This window comes from Colossoma macropomum, unplaced genomic scaffold (assembly GCF_904425465.1).
Source record: "Colossoma macropomum unplaced genomic scaffold, Colossoma_macropomum, whole genome shotgun sequence".
Classification (NCBI taxonomy): domain Eukaryota; kingdom Metazoa; phylum Chordata; class Actinopteri; order Characiformes; family Serrasalmidae; genus Colossoma; species Colossoma macropomum.
The window spans coordinates 22,881,765-22,896,316 of NW_023494802.1; the positions used below are offsets into that span (position 1 = coordinate 22,881,765).

General features: G+C 38.6%; 1 protein-coding gene across 3 annotated transcripts in view; it reads left to right on the forward strand.

Annotated features, from left to right (window-relative positions):
* Positions 1-2,282: 2,282 nt before the first annotated feature.
* The window catches only part of syt2a (synaptotagmin IIa), a 31,249-nt gene continuing 18,979 nt past the window's right edge, over positions 2,283-14,552 (forward strand). For 2 of the 3 annotated variants that reach the window (XM_036590690.1, XM_036590689.1), the window contains exon 1: positions 2,283-2,485. The gene's annotated coding sequence lies outside the window, so the exon portion shown is untranslated. The remainder of the gene's footprint in view (positions 2,486-14,552) is intronic. The other variant, XM_036590688.1, reaches the window with a different exon arrangement.

Below are 14,552 nucleotides of genomic sequence, written 5' to 3' on the forward strand. Positions count from 1 at the left end.
TTCCATTAAGAAAAGAATAAAGAGAAATATTAATTTAAAATAATATTTTTCTAATAGAATGATAACAGAATAACTGATAACTATGCTTTACACATCTTGTATGGCTGCTGTAAGGCAATTAAAGTATGATGAAATTTTGTATTATCATTCCATTATTGTTTAATAGGACTGAGGTATAAACAGGGTCACCATTGTAAATTGTCAAAATTCTCATTTATGGCATTAAAATGTTTAAAATAAGAATCTGTTCTTTTATGTATGATAAGATATAATTATGTCAAAGTGAATTCATATTAGGTGTTTGCTACTCCATATAAATCCTTTATTTGAAAATTTTATATTACATGATGGAAATTAGCTAGTTGGCTAACTTAAGAGCATTGTTTCTTATTTGAGATTAACAAAATAAGTATAATAAACTAAACACTTATAAGGGTCAAAATAAAAATGACCCCTTCTGAGACAAAATAAAGGCAGCGCTACACTCAATCTTTCAGCACTAAGTGCAAGCGTCACTCAGCCTACCAAGCTGAGGTCACCCATGTGTGTCATAAATCCCCAAGTAATCAATACTTTAATGGTTACTCAGGGGCTGCTCTATCCTTTAGTCCCAGGCCCTTCTATCTCTTGATGCCAGAGCCATCCCATATCATTTCCCATATCTAGACTTCTGGCAGGTGGAAGAGCACATCTGCCACAAAAGCAGTGGCAGGTGATGAGCAGAAGATGGTGTTTTTTCTTTGGGAAATGAAGAAAAGGAGTGTTTCTATACCATTATTCTGTTTTTTTTTTTTTGCACACCAGTAGGACATCATAATTGCACACTAGAAATATTCACAGATATTCATTCAGTGGGTTACTTTAGAGAACAATACAAGTGCCACATCTAGCACACTATTATATGTACTAGTACTAGGTGTCAACAGTGTCTGGAGGCAAATGATGCTGCTTTCTTTTTGCTTGGTGGGTAAAGGCCATCCTGTTCACTTTCATTCAAAGGGATTGGGATTTTATTGATTTTATTCTCCAGTGCTTTTAGGCAGACATAAAGGGGGTAACCACGCTTAAGGGGGGGAAGGTTCATAATTTGACATACAATAAATGTTGCCCTGACCTCCAGCAATCTCCTCTCAGCAAAGATGGGGACTGAAATAGCTTGGAACCCCTAGGACGTATAGCCAGAGCAGACAATAGATACACTGTGTGCCATTAGCTGCTTTTATATTTGAGTAACTGCCATCTACAGTGAAGTCATTGGTGTACTTTAGACTGCTCAGCATTGAGAAGAAAAAAGAGGATGGTCAGCAGTGTGTCTGATTTTTTTTCATCTGATGAGTTGTCCTTAAATGCACCGATCTTTTAACGATTAGGGTACTCTGGTACATCTTTGACTACCTTATGATATCTTATCCCTGTTATCACTTGCACTCCGAAAGGTGCCAAATTTGGATAATGTTTGTTTCCATGAAGAACCTTTCGGTGTGTGGTCCTTCAGAGAATTATTTTGGTAACATGGATGTGTGATTGTGAAGTAGCTTTTTAAAGTATTTAAAGTAAAGAACCTCCGTCCCCCTTTCTATAGACGTTTGTGCAAGCATGTAAGAACTTTTATTTTTAAGTGTGTGGCTATATGCATGGCTTAGGAATGATAAAATAATAAATGATGATGTAACAAATTCTGTTTCTTCACTCGTTTCACACATCTTCAAGCTCTGGGAAAAATCACCTAAAAGAGTTTGTTTCTTTCTTTGTTTCTCTCTCTCTCTCTCTCTCTCTCTCTTTGCTGCAATGGCATGCAAGACAGAGCACCTTGTTGCCCCATCACTTTTCTGTCCTCTCTTTTTATTAGCACTAAAGATTGTACCTCTTCACTTCATTTCCCCTTTTTTTCTTTCTGTTCTCTTTGTTACTTTCTTTAATACATTTCAGCTCCATGTCGCTCAGTTTGTTCTCTTCATGACGCAGAAGCAGCAAAGGAAGAGTAAGCTTCACATACTGATCTCCTTCGATAACCCATGACTGTTGGAGAGGGTCCAGAGAGAGAGACAGGGTGGTGAGAGATAATGGAATCGGACTACATGCAGAACTGTGTGAGCAGCATCTCCAGTCAGACAGCTGAGTGAGATGGAATAAGAGGGTGGGGGAAGGAAAGAGGGGAGAGGAAAGAGCGGGTTGGGGGTGGGGTAGGGGTGGTTGCATTGCGGGAGAGTGAAAGTGAGAAAGCTGGAGAATGAGAGGAGAGGGGAGGGGAGAGCATGGTGGGTGGGGGAGGAGGAGAGAGCGTGTTCCTCCTGTATGTGTGTGTGCATGTGAGCTAGAGAGAAGTGCTGCAGTGGCGAGTGGGGGGGGATGACTGCAGTTTCTCGGGCTGATTGGAGACAGAAGACGTTGCTTTGGCTCTGAAACATTTAACCCCTAAGTGCCTCGCCACTGAATGGGTCAGCCCCACACTAAGGATTAGCGCTGAGCAGAACACTAGAGGCAGGTGAGTAAGCTTTTAGCTTTTCAGTTTGATTTTCATTCCCTCAAAGCTAGAAATGAAGGAGGAGGGGCACTCTGAACTAGAGCAGCACTGTTACTGTAAGACAGAGAGGTCTGGTGCACGATACTCGACGTTAGACGTTACTTAATCATGCTGCAGGAAAAGGACTGTCAGACTGGTGCTCAGTGAATAGGGAAGTACTGCAGGCAAATTTGTACGGTCTTGCTTGTGAGTGGATGCAGCTTTCCCTTTTTCTCTTTTCGTGGTGACTTAATCTATTGCATGGACTATTTTCAGCCAGCATTTTGTGGACAGTAAAGCAAATCATGTGCATAACCTCGCTCAACCGGAGTAACTGCGGTGCCGTGATCAGTTTGTCATGAGGGTGCTGCGGCAGCACTTGAAGCCTGTCCCAGGAGAGATATGTGTGTGTGGGAGTGTGTGTGGGTGTGTGCCAGGTATATGTGCGTTAGCATCTTATCTGCTTCACAGTTCAGGTGTAGCTGGCTCTGGCTTCATTCTCTCTCCTGCTTGCTAATAGATGCGGTTATGAAAAGCTCAGCTGAGATCTGATCCTAGATCAGTGTGCAGCAGCTGCTGAGTTTAACCTCGAGCTGTCGACGGCCGGGTGGGAAGGCTGTCTGCACGAGGGCCATTTTTCTTTCTTTTTTTTTCCTGGAGAGTTTCCAGCAAGCCGTCCCTGCTGACAGCTGCTGTGTTTGTCCTGAAGGGGGGTGAGGATCGACACCCCTCTCTGCACCAAGTAACAGCAGTGAGAAGCCATGCAGCATTTCTCTGCTGAGAAGGCATTTATTCTTTTCTGCGGGACCACTGTATTAAAAAAGATCAGACATATGGAAGAGATGGGGGAGGTTTTGTCACAGGGAAAAAAAAAGAAGCAGAACACTGTTTCTGTGAGTAAGCCGTAATAATGTGAATAATGTGAAGTTAATGAAAATATAGAATATTTTTTCTCAGTGATGCCAACTTAAAAGTTATGACAATCATCAATAATCACATGTAAATGTACCATATACATCATCTCTGAAGGGGAGCACTAGGAGTAGTGGATTTTACTTTAATGTTATAGAATATTCATTCATTCATTAATTTCTTCTCTCTCTCTCTCTCTCTCTCTCTCTCTCTCTCTCTCTCTCTCTCTCTTTCTCTATCTCTCTTTCTGTTTCCCTTTTACCCCCTCTGGATTTTCCTGGGCATCACAGAGAGGGGACATTCCCAAGGACAAATGCTGCTTTCTAACTGTTAAAGCTTAACACCTTAATAGTTAGAGAGTTTTATGTGTGCTTCAATTTGGAAGTTCCATTTAACTTAGAAGTAGAGATTTGTCAATATTAACGATTTATGTGTGGATAACACAAAAAGGGCTGGGAATGAATATTGGACGAGGGACTACATATGCTACTACAGAACCACTACATATGGTACTATAGCTGACGCAAGTGTTTTCCTTTTGTTCATGACTTATCTGTTCTTTTTTCTTTAAAAATTGTGTGTGTGTGTGTGTGTGTGGGTGTTGAGGTTGGTTTGGGCAGTGTGTGTAATAAACAGCATGCAGAATGAAAAAACCCATGTAGGACCCTAGAGACTAGAGCCTTGCTCTACTCTAATGCACTCCATCTTGCAATCAAGCTAACAGGCTCATGTAGCTTGCACACAGTCAAGCATTTAGACGTGGAGTTTCCCAACAGCTGTGTACGTATCTTTGTAAAATCGTGGTCTTTCAACTCTCTTTCATTTAGTTATACATAATCATCTTTAAACTGTCACTATAGCAAATATGAGAAAAAACAACAGTTGCAGGCATTTTTATGACATTTTCTGTGCCTTGCTACAGTTTTATATTGTATTGATTAAGTAATAATGGGGGTTGATGGAGCTAAACCAGATGCTTAAATAACTGTCACATTTCCCAGAATCACTATAATGCAGGAGAGAAATCTGTTTTTATTCAACCAGGCTGACAAATGTAAGAGAGAACACAAGCTACAGTTATTGCCCTATGGCCATTCTGCAAGTGTGATTTCAATTCACTTACATGATAAATGAGACTTAATTAATACTAAGCTTTATATATAATCATTTTATCAAGGGGACATCATTGAAAACCGTTTCCTAGCAATGGAAGAGAGATCCCAAGTAGAAAGTTTTGTATTATAAATGTCACCATAAAAGTTTTGTTGTTGACTGCATTTTCTTCATTGCAATCAACTCAAAACTCAGTATAGAATTTGAAATGTTTTATTATACATACTTGATGTGCCTGTTTGTGCTGGTTAATGTTGGTTTTCTTACCTTTTCTTTGGTTCTGTCCAGCTACAGCTGGCCTCACAGACAGACAAACGTGGCCAAACAAGACAGATTGCATTTACTCACAGCCATCTGAGAAACAAATAGGGAAAGACTGAGAATCATGCCAAGGCTTTCTGGTTGGGTTTTGGTTAAAGACTTTCTGTGGTGGTAGTGTTGTCTTTCTCAATAAAGTGGAAGCCCAGTGACCTCCTAAAACAGCAGCAACCCTCTTAAGGTACTGCATGAGAAGTAGCAGCCTTGGACGCTGATATAGGCTAATTGTAGGTGATGTCTATCAAGTTTTATATGCACTACTAAACTATGGTTTAATTCATCAGGGTCCTCTGATAAATGTATATTCTTGAAAATGAAGATGCCAAAGCAATAAAAAACCTGTTTGGTTTCCCTGAAGAACCTTTCAATGAATGACTCTTTAATGTCAATGTGAATCAGCAATCTAACTGTTAGGTGGGAGTTGGTAGGAGGGAGAGGTGGAACATGATATTATTTGTTAATATTATTCTTTCCCACCTGCTTAAAATAAAGCAGACAAAAGTCGCTACACATAGATCAAAAATTACAGGAAGAATTTTGTCTTTTAAATGGTATGATATGATATGCTTGATTGTGCTTAACATGGTGAGTTGCTCAAACTAACAAGGTAACAAAGGTCAGTTTTGACTTCAGATTGACTTTAAAGAACAATTTTTGTAAATGGGATGTTCTGTTCCCCAGTTTAAAGAATCTTCTCAAAATGCAAACATTCTATAGCTAATCATTTTTTTCCTACCACCACACGTCTATGCCAAGAACAACTTATGAATCTTATTTTTGAGAGTATGCCAATGCATGATCAAGCGTACAAAAATTTGACTACTGCTTGTGTTTTGTAGAAAGAGCACAAGAGCACCCTCTCATGCTGTACAACCCAGGTTAACCAAGACAGTTTTTAAACCACTTGAGGAAAACCATAAGCTAAAATTAAACCCATCCTAAAAGTATAGAAGAGAGATCCCAAGGAATATCCAATGTTTTTTGTCATAATAACTGTTGTGGTGCTGGCCTGGGAAACTCAAAGAGCTCAGCGACACACACATGCAAGCAAAACAATACCACGAGTCAACCACAGTGCTTTACTCACACATTTACATGCGACTTAAATGAAAACTCAACTTGAACACGGCTTACTCAGCCTCAATATCAAGAGTCCTTTGTCCTCTTTTTTAGTCCCTCTTTCGGCTCTCTCTCTGGCGTGTATGTGACCAGGAGGCCAGCGTTATCTCTTTTCTGACACTGAAAAGTTTTTAACGAGTCTGTGGTTCTCGTCTGATTCTCCTCAGAAGAGGAGCACAAATCATCTGCTCAGGGATAGGTGGCTGCTCCACCTCTCCACAGCCACCTTCCCATCCCCTTTAGAGCACAGCCACCCATGTCAAAGGTAAGGTGAGGCATGATGGCTGGTCCCAAGCCAGGGAGGCGGGGTGAGAGAAGCAGTGTTGCCTCTGAAGGCACTGTTAGGTCTGGGTCTGGCCTCATCCAGTCCCAGCCTCTCCTACAGTACACAGGGGCGCCTGACAGACATTAGGCAGTGCTGCGGACACAGCCAGTTCTCTGACACCCTCTTGGATATCAGGCAGCCCTGTCAACACAGCTGGAGGTTTCCTGTCATCCTGTCAAGGGTAGCAGCTCTGGGGTTCTCTTCAGAACACCCAGCAGTGCTCAGGCCTCAGCCAGTTGTAACCATGAGGGTCAGGGGACCTCCTCATCCTCTGCCACGGGCCCACCAGGAGAGAAAAGACCAGGGATAGGTGCAATCAGCAGATGAGGCACAAGGGGGCGGGGCACTGGCAGCATGGGCCCAGCCAGCAGAATGAGAGGGAGAGTGGGCAAAACAAGATGGTGTGTGTGGGTGGAAAAGGAGCCGGCACCGAACGGACAGTGGAAGGGACCCAGGATCCCCAGCGTCGCTGTGTGAGCATTTAGGCTGGGACTTGGGGAAGCCTCCACAGGCTCTAGTATGTGTGGTGTGGTGTGTGTATATTGAGCCATGTCCTCACTGTCATCCTCCAAGTCCTCCGGGAAGATGCAGCAGCAGAAGTCTGGGCTTACACCAACACTGGCATTGGCCACTGCTGCCTTTCTTCCCAGACCAGATTGACCAGGCCACTGAGGCCATTAGATACCTCAACAGAGACTTGGCAATCACCTGCTCTCTCTCAGGTGCTAAGGTAAATGACATTATGCAGCAGCTTCCTAACCTCCTCACTAAGCATTCAGACATTTGCAATGTGATTTTCCATGTAGGCTGTAACAATATCAAAGACAAAAAAACTGAACTCTTGAAGAAAGACAGCTGTTTGATGCAAGGGAGGAGGCATGGGGTGTTTTAGCCACTTGTTAGACCTCCACAGCTGGCTTCAGGAAGCTTGTCTAGTGAATAAATTGTTTTTTATCAACAATTTTAATCTCCTCTGAAACCGTCCATCCTTTTATAGGAATGACGGGATTCATCCCAGCAGGCTTGCCTTGCAGGTTTTTACTCTTGTCTTAACATGAGATATCTACTTGAAATGAGAAATTAGTACTTAGCTATCCCAGCACTCACTAGCAATCGATCTAGGATCAGCCAGTAAAACATGGGAATAAAGTGGAAAGGTAACTTTTTTATTAACCCAGCTAATCTTACCGGTATTAAGCCAACCTGATCACCCCTCCACCCCCAAACTGTCTCACAGACCAGAAACTTGCGCTTGCAGCAAAATTATTAACAGATCCTTTATTCAACAGAGCTGACAAAATTACTTCTATAGGTGTATTTGACCCTGGTTTTAGTGACCTCTGCCCTATCTTATGCATTAGAAACACAAGCATAATAAATTCGGTCTCTCAGATGGTGGAAGAAATTTTAAACAAAACGTTCCTGTCAGTTGTGAACAAGTATGCCCCTTATAAAAACATTAGAATCTGAGATAGAATCTGGTTCAACTTTGAAATATCTTCATTGCCTAATGCAAGAAACAAAGCATCGGCCCTCACAAGAAGAAATGGTGACAGAGACCAACGTCTTACTTTCAGGTAGCTAAGGAATAAATGTACTTCCTACATCAGAAAAACTACAGCAGAGTTTTACCTTCAGGTATTACAAATTTAGCTTCTCCTACTCCTTCAAATTCTGGAAGACAGTTAATTTGCTCGATAACAAATAAGTTCCTATTCCAACAGTCAACAGATTTCTGATTAGAGAGAGCTCTGCCAAGCGTTTAATACTCACTTTGCGGCTGCCATTTATTTGATACTATACTAATACTAAAACGGAAAAACCTCTCAATAAAGTAGACACACACCCTGCTGCAAGACATGGTCTTTTTACAATTCATCCTTTCTCTCCTTACATAGGAACTGAAGCCCTTAACACCATCAACACTAATAAGGACAGAAAAGCATAGGTTGGACCCATTTTTTTCCTGAAACTTGCGACCTGATCATTTTAGAATACATTTCATACATTGTTAATCTATATCTTTTATCAAGCAGAATTCCCAGCATCAGGAAAACAGCACATGTAATTCCACTTCACAAAGGAGACGATGCCTTAGATCTTAATAACTATAGACTCATCTTAAAAAAAATCCTAGTAACTTCAGTGAATAATCAACTTAAGACATTTCTCCATGGAAATTCAGTCTTGTCAGACTACTTTTCCAGTTTTCGAGAATAGTATAGAACAAGCTCTGTTGCTACTGCAGCAGTTTTTTAATGCCCTACACTCGGTGTTTTGCAATCATAAACTATTTATAAATGTTGAGAAAACTAAATTTATGCTGTTTTCCAGATCCTCTAGTATTGATTTTAACACTTAAAATCACAAGCCTGAAGGGATCTGACACTGAAAGTGTTAGTGAATATAAATACTTTGGGTAAATACCATATGGCTAGACAACAAATGCACTTGTAAAAAACAAGCTTTCAAGGAAACTGAGGCAAAAAGCTTGGCTTCATGTGTCGAAACAAAGTATCCCAAAGCAAACAAGGAAAAAGACTGTTGAAACAACACTGTTGTCAATTCTGGATTATGGTGACAACTACTCTAAAATCTTTAGACTCTGTATGCCACTCTTTTTTAAGATCCATTACTGGTGGCCCATACAACACCCATCACTGTGTACTGTATGAAAAGGTTGGCTGGTCATCTCTGTCTGTGCATCAAGAGGCACATTGGCTTCTTTTTATCTATAAAGCACTTACTGGCCATATGCCATCATACATCACAGAATGCTCAGTGAAAATAATGCATTTTACCAGACACGTTCCAATGATTGGATTACCATTAAGGTGCTGATAGTTTTTTACTGAACTTGGAAAATCTGCTTTTAGCTACAGTGCACCAGTGAACTGGAATTCATTACAGCAGGCTGGAAGTAAGGGAACCAGCCTTGTGACCGGAAGGTCGCTGGTTCGATCCTCTCAGCTGACAGTACATGACTGAAGTGCCCTTGAGCAAGGCACCTAACCCCCAATTGCTACCCGGGCGCTGTGGATAGGGCTGCCCACCGCTCCGGGCAAGTGTGCTCACTGCCCCCTAGTATGTGTGTTCACTAGTGTGCATGTATGTGGGTGTTTCACTGCATGGATGGGTTAAATGCGGAGGTCTAATTCCTCTGTGTGCAAAAACACAGTAGGCTAATGGTTCTGAATTCTGAAACTCGGAAGCTTCACTCACTGGTGTCACATGAACATTGTAAAATTTTAGTCTCTAACCTCCTCCAATCAGGCTGCAACTGTTTTATTTTCATTAACTTTTAATGTAATTTTGGTATGTTTTTGTTTTTTTATTATTACATATTATTTATTTATTTACACTTTTACTTCTTAGCAGCAAGTGTTTGGTTTACATCCTCTATTCCTTTATTTGTTACAAAATTTTTTAGTTTATTTTATCCTTATTTGATTGATTATTTATTAAGTTATTATATTGTTGTACAATAAATTGTTTATTCAGATTTGATAGATTTTTTACTATTAAATTTACTACTATGATTATTTACTTTTTTAACATTTGATGTGTTGTTACAATTAAATTTTTTCAATCCCTGATTTCTGGATTGGTTCAGCTACATTGTAAATGAGGGTCTCTATCAATGTACTCTGGGTTTAAATAAAGGTTGGTTGATTGATTGATTGATTGCTCACTCTCGCGGGGCAGTAGGGCTTCGGTGGTATACATGGTCTAAAGGTGGTCCAATGGATCCGGGTAGCTGGAGGTAAGTGGCTGGCTCTTGCATTTTCTTTTTTGTTCCTTCTTTGTAAATAAACTGTACTAAACTAAAACCTGGGGAGCTCGCGTCTGACCTGCAGCATATCGCTGAGCTTCACTCGGATCCAGGTCACCACCAGTCTCCACCAATGTGGTGCCAGCCTGGGGAGGGGCCAACACACACCAACTGGGAAACACAACGGGAGCTCAGAGACAGACACACAACAACAGCATTAGTGAAACACAGTGCTTCATTTAAGTCCCTCTTTAGCCTTTTTGTGGCCGGGATGCCAGCATCCTTTCTTCCTTCACACTGGAAAGTTTTTAAAGAGTCTGTGTTCCTCTTCTGATTCTCCTCAGCTCTGCGTAATGAGAGGAGGAGCGCACGTCATGTGCTCAGGGATAAGTGGCAGCTCTGCCTCTCCACTGCCACACTGTACACTCTGTACAATAAGGCCTCCTAAATAGTTCTTGGTTTGTATGTGTGGTTCTAGGAAAAAAACCTTAATTGATATAGAACCTTTTACATTTTGTAAAGGTCATTTAAACTTTAAAAATGTTGAAGGGTCTTTTAGAGAATCAAGTGTTTTTCTATGGCATCACTCCAAAACACCTTTTTTATGAACGTATAATTCTGAGACACAGACAATGTAAAATAATCTGTATATTTGCAGTTGGATATGTTGAGGCATATTTTGTCCTAGGTTTGCATTAATGCTACAAGAATGTTCATTTTATGTTATTTTACATGATGTATTTAAAGTCTTTTTAGTATTGTATTTAGCAGCTTCTTAAATTAATATTTATTCAGTAGTTACATAACCCAGTTAGTCAATGGTCAATGGTCAGTAATGTTGACATTACATTTCAGAGTTCTAATTTATGAGTATTCAAATCTTGTTTGTTTCTTTATCTGGATGTGTGTCCACAATGGCCTGAAGCCTTTCTGGAAATTCTTCATTTGGGCTGAATAAAGATGCTTAGAGCAGGCAATGGTATGGGAGACTTTCTTTCAATCCACTGAACCTGATGGAGGTAAATTCACTACAGTTGCTCAGCAAACAACAAGGAAATGACCATTAACTCAATTAGCATTCAGCATAAAGAGTAAGACGTTCTCTAGTGATCTCTGATCTTTTTTCTTTTTGTAGCAAAAAAATTGAAGAGATTTCAAACAATCTTGAGGTGAACATGAAATCTTGACAGCTTTAATGTCTTTTAATTTGCCTGTTATTTTGTGATAATGTGTCCTTGCTGAGATTGCCATTTGCTTATCTCAGTTTATGGATAGTGTCCAATAACATTAGCACTGAAGAGGTGATGTAGATGCCCTGTGTTGGACTCTCTTAGGTAGTCAGAAATATTTACTTTTTAACAGGTCACAGCTTCAATAGTTGGTTCTAAAATAGAAATATGTGTGTATGTGAGACCAAGAGTTCAACACGAAGTGAATGGAGAGTACAGAATGGTGTATTATGAACATCACTCTTGGTCCATGCACGATTTCTATTGAGCAGAGCTGTGTCAGGGTCATTTATTAGATCTTTCAGCTTCAGAGAAGATTTATAAGCAACTTAATGGTTGGCAAGGCTCAATTTTCTAAGTGTGTAGAAGGAGGAGATGAAATAACAGCTAAAACAAAGCAAAAATATATTGGCTGGTGGATCTCAAGAAATGGGCATCAGAATAGAAATATGGCCAGAATTCAAACAAGTTGTCAGTTGTTATGCAAGAAAATATACTACCATTTAAAGGAATCAGTTGCCATATTAACATTTTTTTTTGTTGATTTTGTATGTAAAAATAAATTATAACTATGGATTCAAATATTACAAATTATTCACCAAAATGTATTTGTAGATGTTTTATTAAATATTTTATGAATTTTGTGAGCAAGAAGCTATTAAATGATCATAATATACTGTATGTACAGATTTGAGCTTTGTTTTTGAAATATAAATTGTGGGAATAAATTTTATTGTAACTGAATCGTCAGTGCTTTATAGCTTTCTCAGTCATTTTTGAATAACAGCTTCGTTTGTCACTCTGGACTATACATTTCTATGTACAGCTTCATTAATGTCTTACTAATTATTTGAAACCTGTGAAGTTGCACAGAACTAACATATTAGAATTATGTTTATTTGCAACCAAATTGGTTTTATATTATATTGCATGACATTACATAAAACATTGATTCCAAACTTTTGAACAGTAATGTATAACGATTAGTAGACTGCATGAGGATGAGAGTTTAGGTATTTACTACTATGAGAGTATTGATAAATATATGCTAAAGAAAGCATTTATTTTAAATAACTGGGACCAGAGGTTATTAGCAAGCAGGTTGCCAGATCAGTTTTTACCAGAGGCTTAAAAAGGTGTTGATTGCTAGTTTTAAAATCCTTTGCACCTCTTTACTAACTGTTTAATTTTAGATTTTTAAGTAATTGAGAGGAGCACATTTGATCAGATTGAAAGAGACACTGGGATTAGGTCTATGACACTAAACACATGTTGCTGTTTGTTCATCCTTTCTAGCAGTAAGGGTCTTGAGTGATGGTCAGCAACAGAGACAGATCATGGTCTTTGGAGGCCTCTCAAACTCTAACAATAATCTAATAAAATTGATTTATGAAAAAGTGAGATTAAAAATGTGCTTTTTTAACAAAATAAGCAAAATTAGCCTTACTAATATGCAGTATTCTATAGTGTCTACTTCATTTATTTTACTTAGTCATTAGTACATATTCCATGGCTATTTGCTCAGTTTATGTTTCTACCTGGGGTGGGCTATCCCAACTATTTGAATAACCTTAGGCCTTGTGGTCTGAGGCCCTCCAAGGCCCCTGGCAGTTAGAGGCCTCTGGGCTCCAATGACCCCTGGTCATTAAATGATGTTTGTATGACATTGTGACTTTCTCCAGGAAGAAGAAAGGAAGAAAATGCTCATTGCATATCATAATGCTAGCCTTTATTGAAAGACACTAACTTAGCAAAATTAAGCTTCACATCAGTGCATGGTGGCTAATGATAATAATATAAAAGAGCATAATAAATATACTATTGTGCTTTTTTAATGATTATACTATGCTTTATTATAAAGCAGAAATAATGACTACTTAATGTAAGCCAAGAAGTCTGATACATTCCCTTCCATTTCCATAGGTTCTCTTGCTTAGCCAATTAAATCAATAGAACTATTTTGAATGCATAAAAGAAATACCAGGTGCTTTTATCCCTGGTCTGCTATTTGTTTAACACTTAAAAATAAAATTAATTACATCCCAAGGCTTATAATTCAGTAATTACATGCAAACTTGCAATGCAATAAAAACATTTTTTAAGCACTTACTGTAATTATATCTCTTAAGTTGCAGGTTTAGACAGAAGCATATATTGTGTATGGAATAGACTATATAGTAAATAGCATTCTACACAGTATGGCAAAGAGAACAAAATAGAAGCAGAATTGCTTTGTAAATAAATGACAGTAACATTTCATAATAGTTTATAGACATCTATTAGCTGTTGCTTCATAATTAAATAATCATGAACCAACCAGGTATTCATCATTAATCAATAATAATTAATACGTTAACATCAAGTAACAGATATGTAAGCTATTTTTTCATTATATAGCAACAACCTTCTGCTTCATAATTGCCAAATCATATTAACCATTTAATCAAAATTGGTTTATAAAGTCTATAACAGTCTACATATGTTCAATATATGTTTACATATTATCAGCCAATATTCATATACATATGTCTCTGTATATTAATACTGGCTAGTAAGGCAATCTTTCAATAAAAATATCCAGAAATAGGCCTCCAAATGATTTAGTAACCATAATTAGAAGATATTAGTTCATAAACAACATCAACACTCCTATACACTGGAATTAGAAATATAATCCCATCGACAACCTCAATGAATGGTCCTGTAAATCAGAATTGGAGGTATTAGTCTGCAAAAAAAAACTATAAACACTTCTATGTATACAGCAGAAAAGGAGTGTTTATTGAGTTCAATAAATACTAGGAGATATAGTCTATAAACAACCTGAGTAAACACTCCTATACACCGCAGTAGGAGATATTAATCCAAAAACAACCTCATTTAACATTCCTAAAAAACTAAATAGAGGGTATTAGTCCATAAACAACAAATAAAAAACCCACCAAAATAGAAGATATTAGTTCAGAAACTACCTTAATAAACACTATACACTAGAATACTCCTATTATAATGTGCAGCACTATTTATTAAGGTAGTTGATGACTATTGGCATGTCTAGATTTTCTAGACATGTCTATCACTGTCTATCAACAACCTTAATAAACATTCCTTTACACCTGGGAAAGGAGGGGTAAAACACAGGTGTATAAGGTGGGACTACATGGGAGTAGACATTAGAGAGTCGAGCCAGGGACTGGAAACTTTAGATTAGGGTTACTTATAGGTAATTTGTTAAAATATGATTAAGTAATGGTTTATATG